The 24,020-nt window shown below is 51.8% G+C and overlaps 1 protein-coding gene across 3 annotated transcripts in view; it reads right to left on the bottom strand.

The window, feature by feature from the left end:
* Positions 1–24,020, bottom strand: part of GDPD5 (glycerophosphodiester phosphodiesterase domain containing 5) — a 90,935-nt gene that overhangs the window by 57,748 nt on the left and 9,167 nt on the right. For 2 of the 3 annotated variants that reach the window (XM_055549107.1, XM_055549105.1), the window contains exon 2: positions 10,838–10,919. The gene's annotated coding sequence lies outside the window, so the exon portion shown is untranslated. Of the gene's footprint in view, positions 1–10,837; positions 10,920–11,071; positions 11,173–21,689; positions 21,836–24,020 lie in introns of all 3 variants that reach the window. The other variant, XM_055549106.1, reaches the window with a different exon arrangement.

A 24,020-nucleotide genomic window follows, 5' to 3' on the forward strand; every position in this document is an offset into this window, starting at 1 on the left:
AGTGATGATTATCATTTCAAATTTTAAAATGGAGGCTCTGAGAGATAGACACACTCAGCAAGGTGGCGGAGGCAGGATTCAAACCCATATCTCTTAAATATAAATCCTGCAATAACAATTTGCCACAACATGTCACAGCCAGCAAGCCCTCCACCATCAGACAGACATGGATATTGAAGCCTGGAGAGCAGCCAGGAATTGACAAGGTCACTAGAAAGTTGATTCAGAAATTCAAGTCCATGACCCCCGACCTACTGCTCTTCCCACCACACCTCACTGGCCTGCAAGACAGAGAAAGTATCCCAAGTTCCCCCTGTGGGGATCCCAGCTCCACTGGGCAGCGGGCACCTGAAAACCTGATGTGTGTGGGAGAGGCTGCATGTGGAGGCTGCCCTCGTGCCCACTGTAGCCTGAGCTGTCCCGCACTCTCAGAGCCCTGCCTGCCAGTCTGGATGAGAATGGTCTAGCATCCCCCTTCCATCACCCATCTTCTACATCCATTCTGTGGCACTGCTTCATTTCAGGGTCACCCAGCCTGGGTAGCAGGCAAGGGAGGAGGCAGGCCAGGCCCATCTCCACCCCCAACCTTGGCTTCCCAGCACGGGGCCAGCGGGAGCCTGTGAGTCACTTGAAGGAAGTGCCTGGCCCCAAACAGGAAGTGGCTCTTCTAACAGAACCCTCATCCCCCAACAGGAGCTCCCCGGGGCAGGTGCTGATGAAGACTCTCCCCAGGCAGAGTCTGATGAAGGAAGGGAAGTTGACTGGGACAAAGCGACACCTATTCAGATCTTGCCTGAAACTCAAATGCAATACCCATTGTCTGCACTGGGAAACCTCGTCAGAGAGCTTCTCTGCTGTGTGATATTACGTACAACAGTGTGCCTCTCTGAGGCTCAGTTCCCTCACCTGGAGGATCACAGGGTTGTACTGCAAGAGCCCTATGGCCTGATATTCTACAATGAAATGAAGGATAGGAGGATGTGAATATAGGTTTTAAACAAATGAAGAAAAACTTATATGAAAGAGATGGAAACAGTGGATGCCAATACCTAGATTTAAGCTCCAGGTGTAGTGCAAGCACCGTCGTTTATCTATTGTTAGCACAGGGCCGGGATCTCATTGACAAGAAGACGTCTCCTGTACCACCCTTAGGCTCAAGGAAGAAGGGTCATGACCTTGAGCCCCACACATCACAAACACATGCTTACAAACATATTACAGAACATACAGGAGCTTCCGTCACACAACATCCATGGGACCACAAGCCTACTCTGCTCTCCTAGCACAGCTCAGGCCCCAGAGAAACTCTTCATTCCTTGGGTTTCAGGAACAAAAGGTGACTCTGTCCAGATGAGGGTCTGAGGGATGCACAGTTGCTGACGGGCTTGAGCGTAGGGTAGAGGGAGGGAAGTGGGGGGAAGCAGGATGCTACTGGCAGGAGGAAGGGGACTAAGTGGCAAGAATGCTTGTGGCGGGAGGGGGGGGCAGACAAATCAAACTTGTCTGATCCTTTCAGAGAGCAGCAACGTCTTACATAACAAAATATCCATTTCCCAGTAACACTGAGCATCCTCTTTTTTTTTTGGCTTGTCTCCCTGTTGCAATTTGTGGTTCTAAAAGTACTCATGAATTAGTGTGGTATTCACAATAAATGCACATGGCAGCCGAGAAACATCTTACAGTATTTAACAATTCATATTACTCAGATTAATGTAACACGAAATGTGATACTAATTCTTTACAACTAGATGGACATTAAACACAAAAATGAATAGTTTCATTACAAATGAATAGTTTCATTTTTATAAAATTTTCAAAACTTTGAATTAATTACTATATCACATATATTTAAATAATTATATTTTAAAATTAGATATTAATTATGATGCATATAGTTTTAATTTCCTAGATAATTTCAAGGAATAAAATAATTTTTGAAAATATAAAATTTCCTTTCTTTATATTTAATTTACATTTTTTATGGAAATTATTCAAATTCTACATACTTTAAATATAACTGCATTTTATTTTTGATCCTTTAGATTACTATCAATACACAATTTTCAAATGATGTGAAAATCTTGATTATAACAATTATAGTGATCTTGCTAACATGAAGACAACAAAATATATTTTATGAAATATGTCTTATTACTCATCCAAATTTCCACCGGCCCACCAACAAAATGCCCGGATGTGTAAGAACAATTGTCCTCCTTGAAATTTGGTTCCTTTCAATCATATAAAACCATAACTTTACAAAGCGTGACAATGAAACTATCTTACTTAATAGTTTCTTGGTTTGTTCTGTAACCTCCCGATATATGACAGAGACTGTGTGGCCTCCATTTGTACTTCTGTCCTGGGCCCGGAAAAGTCTAGACCAGACCTATCTGTTGACCCCCTGCCCACCAACTCACTTTTGTGGGGCTCAGGCCACCTGAGCTGGTGGCTCCTCCTCGCTGAGGATCAGCTGGGTGGTGAAGTCAGCCTTGTCCTCCTAAGTCTGCCTTTTAGAAAGTGCTCTTTACATGAAAGGTCCCCATGCTTAGACATGGGCCTTATTTCCGGAGCTGACTCATACACCCTCAAGGGCCGAGGCCATGACTTGAGGGCCATCTCCCACAGACCTGGTACTCTTTAAAGTCCCTGACATTCCAGCCCCATCTGCAAAGGGACCCAGATAGGAGGGCCCAGCTGCTGCTGGTTCACCAGGCTGGGAGTGCCCACTGGATCAGACAGAGGGAACAACCCATGCGCCCCAGCACCAGTTTTCTCCTTCTCTGCACTCACCTCAGCTTACTTCTACCCATGCCCCCTCCTGTCCCCTCACTCTGGGCCTACCGGTCACAGTGACCCACTCTGGGCTAAAGCCACCAGGATGCACCCTCAGCCCCCTGACATCTGAGCTGACAACTCTCCCTGTTCCCTGCCCTCTACCTTCCCAGCATCTTTCATGAAGAGCTTCCAGAAGGCAGGGCCTGGGTTCTAAAGGGGGGAAGGCTGAGGAACATGCAGGAGAGTGAAAGTAGGGAGACCTGGGTTCTGAGTGTGGCCGGGACACTGAAAGGCAGGTCGGCCTCATCTCTAAGCTCAGGGTCTTCATTTGTCAGATGGAGATGCCACAACTCAGCCCAGACGGCCTCGTGGGACTTAGGGGAGACCCGGTGAGCAGGACCTGACTGGGCTTTGTAAACTGCAAACTACCGAACCATGCGATGGGACCTTGTTTGTCTTCTGTTTCCTACTTGGCCTGGCGCATGCGGAGTCCCTCCATGAAGACACCATCCACCATTTATGGAGGGCCGGCCACGGCTTTGTATGAGGCCGACATTCCCTGTCTGTCCTCTCGCTTACCCCTCTTAACCTCGCATTACAGCACATTCTACAGATGCCAAAGCAGAGGCTCAAGAGGGTTTAGGTCTCATGCTCAAGGGCACAGTTAAGCAAGCGGCAGAGCCAGGATTCATACTTTATCTGACTCCCAAGCGTCTAGACAACACAAATCCAGTCACCAACACATATTTCCTGAACTCTTCGGTGTGCCCTGGGAGGCCTGGACCAGAGGGCCAGGGGGGCCTTGGCGGTGGATCAAAGCCACCCCCCAGCCTAGCCTAGGCAGAATAAGCAGACTTGTTTCCCCTGCACCCACCAGTCATCAGCCCCTCCTGCCTGCTCCTGGGACTAGGCGCTTCAGGCCACCTCGTCCTCTGGGCCCTCCACCCTATGTCCACCTTCACCCCTGGGGTCTGCAGGTCCCCTGAGCTTCAGGATGGGGGAGACAGCTTTGCAGCAGACTAGACATTAAGCCCGGTGAATCAGGATCCTGCCCATCTGAGCATGGAACCTCTTACATCATATGTGGTACGAGGGGCTAATTGACTCAACAGCAGTGACTGACCACTCTGGTGTCTGGCTCAGTTCATCCTGGCCACTGGGAGGTTAGCTCAGGTTCCGAATGAGACTGGAGCTGGTAGGGACCACAGCAGAGCTGGTCAAGGTGCTCAGATAAGCAGGCATGGGAGGCTGCGGGGAGTGGAGCCTGGCCCTCTCATCTTCACCTTTTTGTTATATGAGCAGAAGCAAATCACTCCACCTCTCGGGGTATGAATCAAGCAGGGATTAACCATGCTGAAACCATCTGCTTTTAGGTGGGCATGTATAAAACTTTGGTGAGAAACAGGGGGCACTGCAGCTCAGAGAGGGCAGGTGACTTGTCCAAGGTCACACAGCAGGTGAAAGAGTCAGACTAGAATCCAGACCTGTCATGCTCCGTGGGGTTAGACCCTCAAAGGCCAGAGTGGAGAGGCCAGCTTAGGGTGACATCCCTTGGGCTATCACAGGTGCAGGAGAACGACTGGGACAAGTTCCATCAGGGTCGACCCAGGCTGACATCACCAGTTAAAGCCATCAAAGTCAGAGTCCTGGACGCACCACTTCTGTTTATTTGTTCCTGGGATACGCTGACCCACACGAGTTCAACGAGCCATCCCTGAGCACTTTCTATGGAAAAAGTCCAGTAGACACAGCGGAGTGGGTGGGCTGGGCTGGGAAGAAAAGCCAAATTCAATTCAGGTGGGGGATGGGCCCCTTGGCCTCAACTTCCTCCCTGGTGCTCAGGGCTCCATGGCTCTGTGCAACCTCCCGGTTGACCCCAGTCCCTGCTGCAGTGCAGGTGGGGCTGGAGGTGGGGGTGGCATAGAGGCAGACTTTTCTAGAAGGGGTGACATCAGGACATCAGGGGTGATGTCACCCCTGCTAGGGCTGGAGCCACTACCTGAAGTCAAGCAGTCAGGGAGAGTCCTGGGGGCTGGGGCACTCTGAGGGATCTACCTCTGGGTGCTGAGGGACAGAGACTGCGCCTGGGGCTGGGGGCAGAAGAGAAGCACGGGGCAGCTCTCAGAAGATGGTTCTGGCTGCTGACCACATGACCCTGGAGCACCCACTGTGCACCCCCTTTCTAACAGGAGGGAAGAGCTGACACTTAACAGTGCTCCCTCAGAACCAGGTTGTGCCTGGAGAACTCTGCCTCTGTTGGTCCCACTCACATCCCCTGAGACCCCTTCACCAACCTGGGTCTCTGCTCCTCCTGAGAGCCAACACCTGTGGAGGCGTATGGGTGAGCTGCCATCAGAACTGCCTAAATCCCCTCTCCTGTGGGCACAGCCGCGCCTCAGGGGTCCTTTACCAGGGACCCCCCTGGGCGTGGTCTAAGTTCTGCAGCGATCTCGCCCCTGGCAGCTAGCTCTGGGAGCTCAGCCAAGTTCCCCTCCCAGGGGCTTGGCTTGAAGTCACGCTCTTGCTGCTCCTTCTGTTTCTGGTTCCACTTTTCTTATGCTCTTAGTAATTCCCAACCCTTTCCTCTTCCCCCAGAAAACTTCCTAGTAACTCAGTTTCACATGAATCCTTGTCTCAGGGTCTGCTTCTAGATTCCCCAACCCCAGACAGTTACAAGGTAGGTTCCATTTGTTTTCCCATTTCAGAAATGAGGCTATGGAGCTCAGAGACTGTCAAAGACCCCCAGGTGGCAGGCAGCAGAACACAGGCTTGAATTGAGCTCAGTCAGTTCAGTTAGTCAGTTCAGTTGCTCAGTCGTGTCCGACTCTTTGCGACCCCATGAATCTCAGCACGCCAGGCCTCCCTGTCCATCACTAACTCCTGGAGTTCACTCAAACTCACGTCCATCGAGTTGGTGATGCCATCCAACCATCTCATTCTCTGTTGTCCCCTTCTCCTCCTGCCCCCAATCCCTCCCAGCATCAGGGTCTTTTCCAATGAGTCAACTCTTCACATGAGGTGGCCAAAGTATTGGAGTTTCAGCTTTAGCATCAGTCCTTCCAAAGAACACTCAGGACTGATCTCCTTTAGGATGGACTGGTTGGATCTCCTTGCAGTCCAAGGGACTCTCAAGAGTCTTCTCCAACACCACAGTTCAAAAGCATCAATTCTTCAGCACTCAGCTTTCATCACAGTCCAACCCTCATGTCCATACATGACTACTGGAAAAACCATAGCCTTAACTAGACGGACCTTTGCTGGCAAAGTAATGTCTCTGATTTTGAATATGCTATCTAGGTTGGTCATAACTTTCCTTCCAAGGAGTAAGCGTCTTTTAATTTCATGGCTGCAGTCACCATCTGCAGTGATTTTGGAGCCCAGAAAAATAAAGTCTGACACTGTTTCCACTGTTTCCCCATCTATTTCCCATGAAGTGATGGGACCGGATGCCATGATCTTCATTTGAATCTTGAGCTTTAAGCCAACTTTTTCACTCTCCTCTTTCACTTTCATCAAGAGGCTTTTGAGTTCCTCTTCACTTTCTGCCATAAGGGTGGTGTCATCTGCATATCTGAGGTTACAGGCCCCTGCAAAGCCTGAACACTGACCTCTCCTGTCCACCATCAGTATCATCTGAGTCTATTTACATCCCTCCTGGCCATCTGAGCTAATCTTTCTTTTTATTTTTTTTACTGGAAGGAAAGCAGGAGAATATGAAGATGATCCAAGGGGGATGACTAAGTCCTTAGATTCTTCTCGTTGGCACAGATCCTGTTTTGGTCAATCCTTGTGAATCAGGGCGGGTCTGACATTCTGGGAATGCAGGGAGACTTCAAACCAACTTCATGAAAACAAGTTGTAAAAATACTGGCCGCCACTCAAAGAGGCCTGCTGATGAGCTTGGCTCCACAGAGCAGGGTTGAACAAGTTCATGAGAAGGGAGCACACAGCAGGAAAGACTTAGGTTAGATCCAGAGGAAGGACTTCCCAGTAATTGGGAGCTGGTCCAGGGATGGGGTTGGTCATGGACCCTTGGAAGCAAGCGAATCAATGTCCTGACCTTCCCAGGCCTTGCTGGTTTGAAGCATCTATGAAGTCACTGGTGAGCAATGGAGACAAAGCAATGCGAAGCCAACCCTGCAGAGTCCTAAGCTTCAACCATTGACCTGGGACCTGGTTTACCAGGATGTTCTGAGTTTGTAGGGTTTCTGCCTCCTAGGAGGTCAAAAGTATTCACAGGGGACTTCCCTGGTGGTCCAGTGGTTAGGACTGTGCTGGTGGGGGCTCCAGCTTCGACCCCTAGTTGGGGAGCTAAGATTCCATGCGCTGCACAATGAGGCCAAAAAAAAGTATCTGCAGGTAAGGACCCCCAATCCTCCCCACACCCAGTGTGGATGGAGGCCCTGGGGCTGGCAGAACCCAGGGCGGCACTGGGCTGCCACCTGGCCACATCCTCTGCCCCTGCTGTCTGCAGCCAGCTTTCTGGGTAGAGACACCTCCTCCGGGAGCCTCCCAGTACTGCCCTCAATCTTTCCCAGCATCAGAGTCTTTTCCAATGAGTCAGTTCTTCACATCAGATGGCCAAAGTATTAGAGCTTCAGCATCAGTTCTTCCAATGAATATTCAGGGTTGATTTCCTTTAGGATTGACTTGTTTGATCTCCTTGTCCCCTTTTAGACGCATTCTAACCTGTCTGCTTTTACAAGGAGGTGTCACATGGGGCCTGCAAATGCATACACGTAGACATACAAAAATACACCAAGAATGCATTTCCAGGCAAATACTTATGGGTACTCAGCATCAGCACACGGGCTTGCGGAGGTATGTGCAGATGCACAGACAGGCCCCATAGACACAGCTTCCTGGAAGCAGCATGGACTAGGACCGCTGTCTCCTTTGGAGTACTAGCCTCCCTGGGCATCATGGGCTCCAGGAGTCAAGGTTGGCTGGGTGAGGGCTCAGGGCTGGATCTCACAGCTGCAGCGCAGGGACTTGGGGAAGGCAAGACCCCAGAGAACCACCATCTGCCTCAGTTCTTCCTTCCCTCTCAGTTTCCACAAACTCTTCCTCCAGGAAGCCCTCCCTCATCACATCCTTCCTCTCAGTGCTAGGGGCAGGAGGCTGCCCCCCAGAAGGGACAGCACCCCAATCTCCCCCTTGGACACTTTCTCATATACAGGGGAGGGCTGCACAGCCCAATCACAGCTCAGAGCTTTCAGGATCAAGGTCCCCTCCTTTTTCAGCCTTAGCCCTGCCGTGCCTCCAAATCTTAGTTCAAACGTCACATCTGAGTAACCCCTGTCAGCTTCCTTTCCAGGTGCAGCCCCAGCATCAGAAAGATAAGAGGTCAGCATAGGGGGCTCATCTAATCCTTAAGACAACCCAGCTGGGGCCAGTGTTCTCACACTTTTTTTTACAGATGAGAAAACCACAGCTCAGAGAGACGAGGTAACGCAGGGCCACACGGCTGCTAAGACTTTCTTTTTTTTCCTTGAAATCATATTCCCAGCCATGACCTCCCTCAGGAGGGATGCATTGACCTCAGAGGCAGATGGAGAGTGGCAAGTGGAGGGCCTGGCAGGGAGGAGCCTCCAGGACCACTGAACGTGGCCACAGCCACTCGGAAGGCCAGCGTGGGTTCCTCCATTCACTTCCTATGGGATGTGGAGCACATCAGCAGCGTTCAGTTTCCCCACCTGTGATGTAAGTGGGGCTGGGGACCATGACCCTCAGGGTCAGTTCCATTTGGACCCGGCAATGTGGCAGAGGAGGAAGGGGAGATAATGAGGAGTGCAGGGGCTGCTCTCCATGAGGGCGTGGGGACAGAGGAGGTGGCCACTGGACATTCTCTGGCCCTGCCAGCTGCCAGGCTCCTTCAGAATCCTCCTCCAAGGTAATCATCCTCCCAGAGGGTGGCAATCTTCTACCTTCCTCTGCAGGAGAGCCAATCTAAGCAGAGAATAAACAGCAAAGTATCCAATATACTGGGCTTCCCAGGTGGCCAATGCAAGAGACGCAGGAAACACAGGTTTGATCCCTGGGTTGGGAAGATCTCCTGGAGAAGAAAATGGCAACCCACTCCAGTATTCTTGCCTAGAGAATCCCATAGGCAGAGGAACCTGGCAGGCTATAGTCCATGGGGTTGCAAAGAGTTGGACACGACTGAGCGACTGCGCATGCATGCACACGTGCATCCAATATACTGGAAGGGGCGGGAAAGCAAGCCGGCGGTGTGCACAGCGCATGCAAAACTGATGCAAACACCCCAGGCAAACACCTGGGTATGAGTCCCCTCATTCTGTCCTCTCTCCCTACACCCCCGCCCCAGTCCTGCTGATGCCAACGCAGAAGCAGCTCCTCCAGCGGGGCACTCCAGCCCCTCATACTTTACCCAAGGGCTCCCTGGGACCCATAGCATCAAACAAACCTTTTATGTTGCATCGGCCAAATGGCAAAAACCCGAACGAACTTTTTGGCCAACCCAATAGTGCACTCTTCTCAACTCAGCCTCAACTCACCATCCTGGCCTCCCACACATGGGAGCCCCAGCCAAGTGGGCCTAAGTCCCTGCCCCAGGGACTCCACTCTCCAGCTCCACACCTTTACACAACCAGTTCCCCCTGCATGGAATGCCTTCCCACTAGCCTCGGCTTGTCGAACTCCTATAGATCCCTCAGTACCTAAATGGGAAATGCTGCCAGTTAGCAGTAGGAGTCAGGTCCTAAAGTCAGCATATCATGAGTAATTGCATCTGGTCAAAATCACCCTTGACTATGTATAGCTACCATTTGTTTACAATGCCTAGGCTTTGTTCTAGATATTTCCTGTGTTTTGATTCATCTTACTCTTACACTTCCGGCAGACTGTATTTCCAAAGACATTGGCACTAATAACTCCCAGCCCCCACGCTCTCCTTAGAACTCTGACACTCTTGCCATGGAGAGGTGGGGTCTATGTTATCACCCCCGACTTGAATCCGGGAGGGTTAGGAATGATGGCTAAAGTGACGCTACAAGATTTCCAAGGCCAGGTCATCAAATGGGATGCATACTGTGGGGAAGCACAGATGAGCTCAGAGAGAAACAAAGCCCAGAGACCACATGGGTAACCTTGAGCCAGAACTGCTCAGCAGAGCCCATCTTAAATCCTGAGCTATAGAAACTGTGCGGTAATCAAGTGATTGTTCTTACATAAAGTCACTGTGTTTGGGGGTGATTTGTTATATAACAGTAGTAACTAGAACATGATTATCTCCTCTTTAAAGCAGAAGAATCTGAGGCACCGAGAGGTTAAGCAACTTGCCCAAGGTCACAGAGCTAGTAACCAGCAGACCAGGATTTGAACCCAGGGAGTTTAGCCTGTGTCCACACTATTCACTGCCATGCCATTCTGAGGGCCTGCAAGGTCCGACTGGTCTCCAGGCTCACAGCAGGCCTCAGGGAGTGGTTGCAGAATAAACAACCAAGAGTAGGGATGCACAAAGAATAGCTGAGTGAGTGTGAATGAAAGCAGAGTAAGCTCCCAGGTGCAAGGCAAGGGCCTTAGATGAGCCCAAGCCATGCAAATGAATTGGACGTGACCCCCTCGTCACCTGGAGAAGGCGGTGATGAGGGAAGCCTGGCAGATGCCACCCACCTCTGCCCTTCATGGATGAGCCTGAGATGCCTGCCTCCCTGCTCCCCACCTCCCTCAGCCCTGCACGCTGCAGGATCAATCCTGGAGAGCCAGTGCCTCCTAAGAACAAGACCTGTGGATCCTGGAGCCTGCAATGGGAAGGTGCCAGGCTGGGAGGCAGGAGACCTTATTCTTACCCTGGCATGGCCAAGGCCTAGCTGTGTGAACTTGGACAAGTCCCTGGTCCCAGGTGCTCTCCAATGACACTGTTGCTGTTGTTGTTGTTTTAACTTGTTATTTTGTATTGGGGTAGAGCCAATTAACAATGTTATGATAGTTTCAGGTGAACAGCAAAGGGACTCAGCCATACGTATACATGGATCCATTCTCCCCCAAACTCCCCTCCCATCCAGGCCACCTCCAGTGACACCGTTCCAAGACTCACCAGATGCTGAGTTGGTCTGGTGGATGGGGGCTGAGGTGAACTTCAGTATGTGGGTCCTACAAAGCCCCAAAGGGATCTGTGCCTAGGAGGAAAGCAGATAACAAGAATGAATCCCCCTACCACTCACTGGTGGCTCTTCGCGAGCTGGGGTATTTTCTCATGCACCATTTCTAATCCTTGCAGCAATTTAATCTGGTACAATATCAAGTGACCCAGTAGCAATAGCAGACTTACCGCTCAACTGGTGCTGGAAACCAGGAATCCAACCCAGGCCCATTCAACCTCAAAACTCCTGCTCTTTCCACAGCAGCAAGAGACAGGAGCAACCTAAGGATCTATTGACGAACAAATCGGTAAATAAAATGTGGTATATACATATGATGGAATGTTATTTGGCTTTAAAAAGGAAGAAAATCTTATCACATGCTACAACATGAATGAACCATGAGGACATTATGCCAAGTGAAATAAGCCAATCACAACAAGACAAACACTGCATGATTCCACTTATACGAGGTATTTACAGGAATCAAATTCATAGAAACAGAAAGGAGAATGGCGGTTGCCAAGGTCTGGTGGGAGGATGAGGAGTTATTATTTAGTGGGTACAGAGTTTCAGGTGTTTGAGATGAAAACATTCTAGAGACCTGCTGTGCAACATGTGAATACAGTTAAGACTATCGACGGTATTCTTAAAAATGATTAAAATAGTATATTTTAAGTTATGGTTTTTTTGAACCACAATCCCACTCTTGGGTTAGAGAGGGAGATTAGGAGAGGTTTTAGAGGGGATAGTCCAGGCAGGCTTCATGGAAGAGGGGACTTTTGAGTTGGGCAGGGTTGGGGCAAGCATAGATGAGTCTGGGGCATACAGACAAAGGCTCGGGGCCTTTGGCCCTTGCCTTCCTGACTCTCAGGATGCAGCTGAGATCCCAGCCCACTCCAGGCCCCCACGATCTCCACACAGATGCAGCACCCCACAGGGGAACAAGCATTGGCCTGGCCTGAAGAAAGAATTTCTTGAACACCTACTATACGTTCCCAGGCTCACTTACTTCATGACCTCGGGCCATCCCTGTTCTTCAGGGGCCTCAGTTCTCCCATCTGTACAATCAGAAGGTTACCCAGAATTCCTTCCAGTTCTCACTGGGAATAATCTGTGAGAGGGAGGGGAGGTGGGAGGTACCAGTGACCTGCCAAGAAGGGCACCAGGACACTACTGGTCAAAAGAGCAAGAATCAGAAGCTGCAGCCTTGGAACTTCCCTGGTGGTCCAGTGGCTAAGACTCCAAGCTCCCAATGCAGGGGGCCCGCGTTCAATTCCTGGTCAGGGAACTAGATCCCACATGCTGCAACTAAGATTTGGTATAGTCAAATACACAAATATATTAAAATTTAAAAAAGAAGGGGCAGCCTCGTGATCCCGCCCTAGGCAGCCTTTGCCCACTTCCAAGAGGAAGGGGTTTGGTTTCATTCCAACTCTACACACAGGGGCCAGTGCCTCGCCTATGTTGTGATAGGATCACAATCCCGCCTCGCAATCCAGTACTGGAATGACACAACTGCACTGAGAGACAGAGCCCTCCATGCCCAGGGCTCTCTCCAAGAACCCCGACTCTCATCTCTCCCCTAACTCAGGAATCCTCTGTCTCCAGAACAGACAAGGTGGGACGGTCGCTGGTCCCAATCCCAGCTCTGCCAAGTACTACCTGGGCCTCAGTGTCCTCGTCTGTATTTCGGGGACACAGTTACCTCCTCTGTGAGGGTCAGAGAGGGCAAGGACACAAAACGCTGTGCCCAAGGTCTGGCATGCAGTAGGTGCTTAATAAATGGCCGCCATCATCGGCTCTCTTTGCAGACGATGCCATTTTCATCGATCTGTTTGTTCCTCTCAGAGGCTGGTTTGTTTGTCTGAATTCTTCCCAGAAGAGATGTTCCCCAGCCTTCCTAGGGGAATGCTGAGTGATGCTCCCTAGCCAGCCGCAGGGAGGAGAAGGGAGGAGCAAAGAGCTTCGCCTGATGGAAAAAGTCAAATCATCACCACGTGGAAACGGAAGAGAACTCCCAGGGAAGCCCAGTGGCTGCCCCAGCACCTTCCACCCACCCTCTCCCTCCCTCACCCAGGGGGGACTCAAGGTAGCCTCAGATCCTGCTTCCTAAGCTCTCCGAGGCCTGGCTGGGAGGCCTGATATGATCAGGCTGCTACTTAAATCGCACAAAGCCTTCTATTCTTAGCTGAGCAGCATCGAGCTCCCTCCCAGCTGCCTGTCAGTGCTACCAGCCCCTGGGGCATGGGCCTGGGGTCAGTCATGACCACAAGGAGGTGGCAGGCAGCCTGGTGACCCGACTCAAGCCTGAGGCCTGCATGAGGGCGCCCTGACCCTGGATGACCAGGGGTCCACAGAGGGGTCGCCTGGGCTAGAGGGAGATGTGAATCAGAGGATCCATGAGGTTACTTCTGAGTCTAGTCTGCTTCTCAAAGTCTTGATTTCAAAGAGCCAAGATTCTAGGGTTCCATGATTCAGTGCTTCCAAGAGTTGGGGACAGAAAGATTCCGTGGTTCTAAACAACCAAGTTTCCAAGGTGCTGTTGAAGATCCGAGGCTGGGCTTAGCGTACGCACTCCCCACCCTTCCCGTTAAGAGGCAGAGGATGGCTGGCTCCATCCTGATCCTGGAGTCCCCTGCACAAGCATTACATACAGCTCACTAGACTCAGCACTGGGATCTGCAATAGTCCGCGGCCCCCCAGATCTGCTGGGGGCAAGAGTTCCTAGGGAACTTCCTCCTAGGGAAAGGAGGTGGGGATGGGCCGAAGCTGCCCTGAGGCCCACTATCATCAGACACTGCTGGGCAGGGCGTCCACTATCAGCATCTGCCCTGGGCTAGCAGGACCAGCATACACCTGTCAGACAGGTCTGGAAAGGCTAGGGGACCTGTCCAAGGTCAAAGCTGGGACATGGAGGAGCCAGGGTGAGAGCTCCAGGCCTGGCTGGCTTCAGAGATCATTCCTTGACTCACACTGCTTCATGTTAGCTCACAGCTTCCTGGGACAACCTTCCCCAACATGCTCTTTCAGATGCAAAACTGAGGCCCAGAGAGAGAAAGGTCAAGTGCTCAAAGGCACAGGGAATTGGTAACAGAGCCAGGCAGGACTGTTCCCACTGACTGTCCTCCATGCCCTGACCAAGTCCTTGCCACTGATCCTTCTCTAAATCCTCTCTTTCTGCCCACCCGGAACCAGGCTTCAGGGGCAGAGCTCTGTCCTGCTCTCCGTCGCCAGCACAGCAACTGCTCCATCAGGTCATCTGAGGGACGAGCCGAGAATCAGGGGATGGGATGCTGGGTCATGGCCTCATGCCCAAAGCTGGCCAGCTAAGCATAAGGAGTGACAAGGTCTGGCGAGGGCTGATCCAGGGTTGGTCAGTTCACAGGGGCATTTGTCAGAAATACTCAGAGGCTAATTAACCAGCTGTCCCATTAAGGAAAGTAAACGAGGCTTCACTGAGCTGGCGTCACAGAGCCTGCTGGTCACCAGAACAGGGAACAAACACAGCCTTGGCTTCCTGAGCCACTGGCCTGCACTCACTATGAATCAGTGGTGCTTTTTGCTTTCCAATAGAGTGTGTGTGTGTGTTTTTTTTTGACTCCAGATCTTTGTTGCAACATGAGGGATCTTTAGCTGTGGCATGGAAACTCTTAGTTGAGGCATGCGGGATCTAATTCCCTGACCAGCGCTTGAACTCAGGTTCCCTGCATTGGGAGCACAGGCTTTGCCACTCGACCACCAGGGAAGTCCTTCAATAGAGTTGTATAGGTAATTCCACAATGCTGAGAGTTAGGCGTCCCTTACCTTCCTTCTACAGGAACAAGGAGGTCAGGGACTTGCCCTAGGCCACTGGCAAGAATGCAGTCAGGGCTGCCCCATCCCAGAGAGAATGCCCAGGTGACTCAGAGCCTCCCCTGCTGGGCTCATGAGTGGAGAATGTATCTAAGCTGCCCTGATCATTTTATGGAGCTTAAGAGAAATTTCCTCTTTCCTGCTTAGAGAGAGGTCACAGACCAAGTATCTAAAAAACCAGTTGCTTTGTTCTGGGCTAGAACTAAATCTTTCTGCAAATCAGTGGCCTACTAAGTACCTGGCACCAGGTGTCCCTCCTGCTGGGTAGTTTGATTTGACCTCACACCAACCTCAGAAGCTTTATAGCCTAGGCCGAGCCTCAGACTGGCCATGTCGCAGATTCAAGGTTGCACACGTAAGGGGTGGAGCTGGGACAAGAATCCAGGTGTGTCAGGGCTTTTTAAGCCGGAGGGCTGGGAGAGAATAGATATTTATATTCACTGGGCTCTCTTTTCAATAAACTCCTTAAGTCTATGCTGCCCCCTCTCTATATCCTTCTCCCTGCCCGCCCCCTCCCCTGCCCCCAACCCTGTGCCAATGGAAGCAGAGGGAACATCTGTGATGCCAGTTGTCTACCTCCAACCCCCAGCCCTGGTGGGGCCAGAACACCATCTGGGAGCCACTCAGGAACAAGGGCATTGAGAGGGACCCTCAGAGCTCTTGGGGAGTGGAGGCTGGGTGCAGCCCAGCCCTATACTTCTGCGCCCCCATCCTGGACAGGTGGCTTTGACCAAGCACTCCGTGTGACAGGCTGCAGGCCCCCCAGAGGGGTATCCCAGGCCCTGTTGAAATAAAGCAGCAGCCACACCAGAGACCTGAGTTGCTCCCACTGACACCTCTTGGGAAGCAGAGGGGAGGGAGGGTGACAGTCTTGTTCTGCCCTCAGGGACACAGGCCAGAGTCCCCCAGATAAGAGAAGCCTGTTGAATCCAGTCTGCGAGCAGAAAAGAAATGTTGAGGAAGGAGCATTCTGACACATGCCCCACCCTTTCCCAGGGGCCAGACTCAACACTCTGCAGGCCTCTGGGGTGCAGCTGGGAGGGGTGGTGTCTGGTCCCAGGACCTAGCACTGCTTTTCCTCCTGTCAGAAGGCACACATACACAGGAGTGCAAACATGCAGGCCTGGCCTACCTGTGCAACATGTACATAATTCATGGGCTCCGATAGCTTTGGCCTGGATAAAGTATACCCTACAGAAGCCTGAATGGAGATTAGCGAGTGGCCACCCGGGAGCACTTCTGGGAAAGGGGTGAGTCCCCAGAGGGCTGGGGGACTGTGGGGGGCGAGGGTCAGTTTACTATATGCTTTCACAAGTTTTATCTCATTGAATCTTCAAAGAAGCCCAGTGTGGGAGTTACTATTGCTCCCATTTTACAGATGAGGAAACTGAGGCTCAGAAGTCAAGTAGCTTACCCATTTTCACACAGAAGGAAGAAGCAGAGCTTCCTATCCTGCACCAAGCTGCTTCATGCAGGCAACCCGCAACCCCTGTCTAGCTCAACTCCCCTCCGCCACCCAGTTTGGGGCCTTAGAAAAGCCATCTGTGAGGACAGCATGGCACTTCATCCTGAGCTCAGCAGATTGGATGCTGAAAGGAAGACAGAATGAGGACTGAATTCCTCCAGCAGAGTCAGCCTGACCTCTGCCCTGGCAAATGTCTGGCCCTTGCCCTGCTAGGGCTTCCCAGGAGACCTCAAAGCTGGGGGAGAAACAGTCTGGTCCTCCCCTGCACACATGCCAAGAATTCCCAAGAGCCCTTCAGAGCTGGAAGGGACATGCTAGGTGACCTTGAGCCCAACCATGAGCAAGAGCAACGCAAGGTCCAGAGCAGGAAAGGACTCGTCCAAGATCCCACGATGGAAGAGTCCAGTCCGTCCACAAACCTCCGGGCGGCAGCAGCCAGGTGCTGGGGACACCGGGATGAATGGCTTGGCCCTCAAGGTGCTCCCACTCAGCTGGTGTTCGGACCCTTGGGAGCTGCTCAGCTTCTCCAGCCCCATCTCCAACATCCCACCTCTCCTCCCTCTGCCTCCATCACCCCAGGCTCTACACAGGGTCCAGAAGGTGTAACCTACCCGGTTGCCACCTCTGTACCTGTGCTCCAGGCTGTTGCCTTTCCAAGAATGGCCTTCCCGGCTGGCCAGAGCCTGTCTACCCCTCCAACCCCCAGGTGACCTCTGCTCTTCTGTGCAGAGACTAACTCCAGATTCCTGAGCCCAGCTCAGGCCAACAGAGCCCAAGGAAAGTGCTCCTTCCCTCTTCTGAGCCTCCCCTCACTCCTGACAACATCAAGGAACTCCTTCTGTGTGAAAATGGGTAAGCAACTTGACTTCTGAGCCTCAGTTTCCTCATTTGTAATATGGGAGCAATATTAACTCTGTCTAGGGTAAATGTTCCTGAAACTGTCTCCCTTACCCACCTCTGGACCAGGGACTACAGAGCCACTGAACTCAGCAGTAACTGCATCACCCACCTACCTCCCATGAAGACCCCTAACAATAAAAAACAAAAACACTTCTTTCTTTTAGGGCTAGTATTTGTCTTTCTTTAAAAACCCTTAGTGGGCCCAAGGAAATGAAATGAAAGGTTCTTAGTCAGACACATCTTGGCATTTCCAAACGCTGGCTGTGTGCCTGGCACCCAGGAGACGTCTGAGAGATGTGTGTTTGGTGGATGAAAGAATCAAAATATCTCCACCATTCACTTCCTCCTGTTGCCTGAAACTCCACCATTATTACCAATTCTTTCCTGGGGCTAAACGGTCCTCCTGCAGATCCTCTCTCAAAAGGCAAGCTGCCCAGGGCAGAAACAAGCTCTAGCTGAAGCCTTCTGTGCCAAATTGGAAAGTGAGGGTATACAGATCAGCTCTCCCGTGTGTTTTCTCCAGGCTATCAGCCCCCAGACCCTGCTCTGCAACAAAGCAGCCGCGTGTTCAGGCAAGCTTGGGAAAGGCTGGTGGCACCTGTGCCACAGGCTGGGGATCCCTCGTGCACATCAACACAGTAAAGGCCCTGAGAAGCCCTGCTCTGAGCTATGTGACCTTACATTTCCCAAATCTAGGCGTCCTGGGGCCCAGAACCATCCCAGGGAATCAGGGCTCCGCAGAGCACAGTCCAGGCAGTGTGGACCAGATGGTGGGCCCAGGCCCACTGCAGGACTAGTATGCATGCTAAAGGCAAGCCCACACTCCCCGCTGGCCGATCCAGAGGCAGATGATCCTGCCCCAGCTTTGTGACAGAAGCAGTAAATGAACAGGGCATCACAGGGCTTGCAAACGGAGCACAGGAGAGGGAAGAGGTAACAGGCCAGGCTGGAGACCTGAATTCCCACTGAAGTTCTGTGCTCACTGCTGACCACTGGGCAAGGGACCTCCTCCAGCTGAGCTCAGTTTCCATTGTCTGCAAAACAGAGATAATGCTATGCTCAGGGCTGCTGTGAAAATGCAGTGTGGTGCTGCAGGCAGAGGTGGATTATAAACTGTAAAGTCCTGGGCCGGCATGTGCTGTGTACATCATGATATACCTGTGTGTGCTCCTGGGAGGGTGTGGTCATGTCTTGATTGATCACAAGCCACTGCAGAGGTCCTCAATCAGGATGGATAGATGATGGATGCAAGACCCAGGGACAAAAATTTCTAGTTGAATAGCTACGAGTGAATGAATCAATGAAGCAATTCTAATAAGCTCAGTAATAAGCTCAGTTGTCCCATTTCTCAGTCCCCAACTGGTAGGAGCAGCAAATTAGGAAATACACACAGGGGCAAGAGGGGAGGAGAAAGAGGTGCTGGACCACTGGAGGCAGATCTGTGGGCAGGGAGAGAAGAGTCAGGAACCCACAAAGGCAGAAACTGTTGTTGAACAAGTGAACAGTCCTGGGTCACGGGGTGCAGGAAACCTGTGGGGTCTCAGCTGGTCTTGGCTCTCTGAGCAAAGCAGTCAGTGTTCACAGCGTTCACCATCCCAGGAAGTTAACCACGTGGGCCTCGTGCAGGGAAAGGAAGCCATCACTCCTTTTCGAAAAGGTTTCCAACCCAAACTATTAGACGGCTGTTTTTAAAGGGAACAGGAAGTAGGAGGAAGCCCCAGGGACACAAGCCTTAGCTGCCTGAAAAAATAGGCTGGGATGGAAAGAATCTGCCTGCAATGCAGAAGACCTGGGTTTGATCCCTGGGTCAGGAGGATCCCCTGGAGAAGGGAATGGCAACCCACTCCAGTATCTTTGCCTGGAAAATTTCATGGACAGAGGAGCTTGGCGGGCTACAGTCCATGGGATTGCAAAGAGTCGGACACGACTGAGCAACTAACACTTTACATTTTTATACCAACTCATCAACATATTCATGCACAGAACAAACTTTTTTTTTTCTTTTTTTCTTCAGCTGCATGGGGATCTTAGCTCCCTGGGGATGGAACCCATCCCCCCAGCACTGGAAGCATGGAGTTTTAACCACTGGACTGCCAGGGAAATCCCCACAAACATTTTGAAAGTGCCTATTGTGTGCCAGGTAAGTGCTGTTAGGCGCTGGGGGGAAGGGATACCAGGCCTCGTCGGACAGTGTAACACATTGAAGACCTGGATAGACTAATGAAGTATTGGGTCACTTGAGGATAGTGAAGGAGGTGTTGGAGAAAAAAGCCACAGACAGGAATTCTGGAGGACCAAGCTAAATCACCATGTGACCTCAGGCAAGTGACCTTCCTTCTTTGAGCCTCCACATTCCCATTCAAAAAGTGGGGCAGATTTAAAAAAAAAAAAATCACTTAAAGTACTACTCTGCACCAGGAACTGGACCAGTGGTTACAGACCTTATCTAATGCACACAGCCAGCAAGATAGCTGCTGCTATTTGTGGTGGGGAATGATTGTCCCTTTTACAGATGAGCAAATTGAGGCTCAGCTGGTTACTCACATGCCTGAGGGCAGAAAGTTGGTGGGAGCCAGAATTAAAACCCAGGTTTGCCTGACTCCAGAGCTCCCCCTCTCTGGCCCTCCCAAGCAAGTCCCACGCTGCCTCTCACAGAGGGCCGCTAAGGTTCGGTGACATCATGAATAGCAAACTGCTTTGTAAAAGGTAAACTATCCTGTGATCAAAACCAAAGAGAAATCAGTCTTGATCCTCCAGGAAAACAAACACTGAAGTTCACAGGAGCATTGAGAACTAGCTGCAACCCAGAACTCCTGGGTTCCCGATCCCTCTACCTCCTTGACCAACTTCTTCCCAGGGAAAGGGCAGTCCCAGGAGCCCTGGGCAACCTCCCACAGCCCATGCAGTGCCCTCCCAGACTGGAAACGGCCTCACGCATGACAACCCCTGTGGTCCTCCTCTGCTGAGGACCTAGATGCCTGGCCTGGTGTGAATGGGGGTAGGGGCTAGGCAGAATCAAGAGCCCCATGGCTCCTTGGTCCCACTGACAAGCCAGTCACCTCATCTCTCTGAGCCTTGAGTTACCCCACCCACAAAAGAGAGATTAACGTAGACAGACCTCACGTGGGAAAGGATCTGCTCAGAGGAGGGACTCGACAAATATAACTGACCTTTTGTGGGATGAGTTTAGGTGGGTAGGAGGAAATCCAGGCTCTCAAAATCCCTGTTTGAGGAGGCAGGTGCTGCCCTACCCACCAGGAATCCCCCCATCCCCACTCCCTGTCTAACCTTAAACGTGCCCCTCCTGCTCTCGGAAGCCCCGGCCTGAGGGGTGAGCTCAGCTCCTACCACCACTGCCATCAGCAGGACCCTAATTTACTGACTTCCCAGGGTGGTGGGAGCCTAGGTAAATGAGAAACAGAAAGGGGGGCTTCAGCAGAACTGTATCCATCTTTACTGGAGACATCTGGGACCCTGGGCACAGACATCCTCATAGACCTACTGTGGCCCAGAGAGGCTGCTAACCGGCTTCAGGCCACACAGCAAGTCAGGAGTCAAGTGGGTGCTGGGACCCAGGCCTTCAAGACCTAGCCCAGAGCACTCTCCACTACCCCTGGGTCCCCGTTTTGGAGCATGGATAAAACCCAGAGAGGAAGAACAGTGAAAACAGTCAAGATGAGGCACCCACCCCCACATCATGCTGGTCAGAAGGCACTGGCCATTGACAACTGGGCTCCCAAGACAGAGGTTGAAAACAACACCCAGTTGCTCTGCTGTTCCCTGCCTCACTCACTGCAGGTACTGATGGGCACATTTCTGTACAGAATGGGCTCAGCCTGCTTCTGCACAGGCCTCAGCAAAAGGAAGGAGGTTCCAATTGCAGCATGGTGGACTTAAGTTAGACACAAGAAAGAACTTCCTGAAGCAGCATTAGAAGCGGACAGTACAGGTAGAAAGGAAACAGGATGAAAGTGGTTGTGGAGTCTCTTCTAAAATACAAGATGCTTGGATTTCCCTGGTGGTCCAGTGTTAGAGTCTGCCTTGCAATGCAGGGGACACAGGTTGGATGCCCAGCCAGGGAACTAAGATCCACACGACGTGGAGCAACTAAGCCCAAATGCCACATCTAGAGAGAGTCCATTCATCGCGATGAAAGATCCACATGATGCAAGGAAGATCCTGAGCAGCCAAATAAATAAATATTTTTTAAAAATACAAGATGCTATCTTATCCATCAGGGCTTCCCAGGTGCCGGTAGTGGTAAAGAACCCTCCCACCAATACAGGAGACATGAGAGATGTGGATTTGATCCCTAGGTCGGGAAGATCTCCTGTAGGAGGGCATGGCAACTCACTCCGGTATTCTTGCCTGGAGAAGCCCATGGACAGAGGGGCCTGGCAGGCTACAGTCCAGGGAATCACAAAGAGGTGGACAGAACTGAAGTCACTTAACACGCATGCACGCATCTCATCCATGAATTCATTTTAGCTTCAAAACAGACCTGGAAGGTAAGTGTGGCTACCATTTTCTTCTGTTTACCCTTACTTTCTAGGTGGGCAACTGAGGCTCAGAAAGTGTAAGTAACTTACCCAGTGTCTTCAAAGCTCTAAAGAGGCAGAGCTGGGCTGCAAAGAGATCAAGGCACGACCACATCCACCCTTGGCATCTCGCTGCTCCTCCTCAGTCTGTAGGAGATTTTCATCCGGGAGAAGAGGGAGTGCTCAGTGGTGGCCAGCTATTAAGGAGAGGGCTCTGCATTCTAGGACTGCCCTGCTGTCCCCACAACGCCACGCCCCAAAGGCCTCCAGACACTTTCCACGCAATATGGCCCAATACATCTTCTGTCTGACTATGCACCTGAGCTCATCTGGCGCCAGCCTCCCCGTAGCCTTTGCCTGACTCCTGAGATAAGGCTGTCCCTGGTAAGACCACCCTGGAAGCTACCTGCAGCCTGACCTAGGGGGAAGAGGCATGGGACAGGGTGAGCCCCGAGGTCCCTGCCTCCTCTGCAGCAACAAGTGAAGGGGAGGCTTGGCTCCTCCAACCACGCTCAGCAATCTCCGAGTCACTACCGGGCCCTGGGAGGGCTTAGCCCTGTTCCACTGCTGGGGAAGCAAAGGGCCAGAGCAGCCAGGCCACTTGCCCACAGTCAAAGAATAAGAAATAATTCAATGAGAAACTGAGCAGGGATTCAAACGCATGTCTGTCTGATTCCAGAAGCCATGTGTGTCACCAGAGCATCATTCCACCCTGGAGCATCATTCTACCCCGGAGCATCTTCCTCGCGCTCTGCTTGCTGCAGACCCTAGGGCCACGCCTCCGAGCCTTATGCTTCCTCTTCCTAGAACACCCTTCCCACCCAATTCAGACCAGTAGAGTTCCTAGCCTATCTTTTAAGATTCATTTCAAATGCCCCCTTCTCCATGAAGCCCCCCGGCTTCTCTCATTCTCTTCCGAGCTCCTGTGTTTTGGCTTGCATCCTGCTCAGAGCTGCCTGCCCTGCCCTGTGAGGAAGAGACTTGCCCCACACCCTAACCATTCCCTGCCACCCCAGCCTTGGGGCTTCTCCAGGGTGGCGACACCCAAGTCTTCTTCCTCCCAGCTCTTCATGCAGACTTGGTGGTAGAACTTGGGGACATCTCATCCAACTGCTTTTTTCTCTTTTTTTTTGACAAATAAGCCATTTATTCTCAAGCAGAAAAAAAAAACAAACAAATATCCATTTTGATTTTCAAAACACCCTGGACATTTATCACATTAAATCAGTTATTTGATTACGGTCATCCCTCGGTATCTGCGGGGGACTGGCGACTGCTATCAGACACTGAGCCTTGGAGGCCACTTCTCACAGGACATGATTTGCAGGGGAGGACGTGGCGGGGGGGCGGGGGGAGGTAACTGACAGGTAAGTGTCCACAGCGGGGTCAGGCTGTGGGGAACGGTCACAGCCCTCGTCACCGGGGCAGAGTCTAGACTGAGGGCAGTGACGGTCCCCAGCCTCTCATTAAAGGTCCAGCCGCATCGTGAGTTCTGGCTCCCACTGTCTTATTTGTGATAATGGTAAAGACCGTTATTTCCTGGGCACTTCCTGCTCACCAGGCACCGTCCCAGGCACTTTCCATTCATTGACTCATCAATCCTCACAACAACCCTCTGAGGTACTCTCTGCTATTCCCAGTTCAAAGACGAGGAAACCCAGGCACAGGGAGGTTAGGGACACGGTGGTTAGTCCCCCAGCCATATTACAGCAGAGTCAGGATTTCAGGAGAAAGTCCGGTTTTAGAGCCTGTATTCTAACCACTATTCCATGCTTCCTGACCAAAAGGGACAGAGACACACGCTGGAAACTCACAGCTAGGTCCTCTGAGGACCAGTGGCAGCAGAGCTGGGCCAAGTGGTGGGGATGGCGGCCAGGGGCCTGAGCACCAGTCTCAAAGAGGTGGTGGAAATTTGGCAGAAATAGAAAGATGGGTGCCCCCAGCACTCCTCTCAGAGAGGACTGTGGAAGATGGGATGCTCTGGGGTGGGGGCTGAGATCCCCTTTGAGAGGGATAAACTCAAGTATCAAAGATGAGCCCTAAACTGTATCCCTTGGAGGGTGAGTCCAGAGCACCTCATAGGTTTTACCTGAAAGCCTTGCGTTTGTTGTTTGCCTCTCTGGGCCCAGCCCACTTTGCATCGGGGCCCCTGGAGGCTGAGGTGTTGAGTTATCTGCTGTTGGTTTCCGGGAGGTTCACCCAGTGGGAAACCCCAATGGGACACTGGAGGAAAGAAGGGAGTGGAAGTTTTATTCCACCACTGGGGCTCCTGGGTTACCTGGGTCCCTCTCCTGCAGGACAGAGCCTCTGTCCTGATAGCTGACCACTTCCTCCTGGGGCACCTGCAGCCCTGGGCAGGAACCGGCCCCCTGCAGCTGTGCT

Source organism: Bubalus kerabau, chromosome 15 (assembly GCF_029407905.1).
Source record: "Bubalus kerabau isolate K-KA32 ecotype Philippines breed swamp buffalo chromosome 15, PCC_UOA_SB_1v2, whole genome shotgun sequence".
Classification (NCBI taxonomy): Eukaryota; Metazoa; Chordata; class Mammalia; order Artiodactyla; family Bovidae; genus Bubalus; species Bubalus kerabau.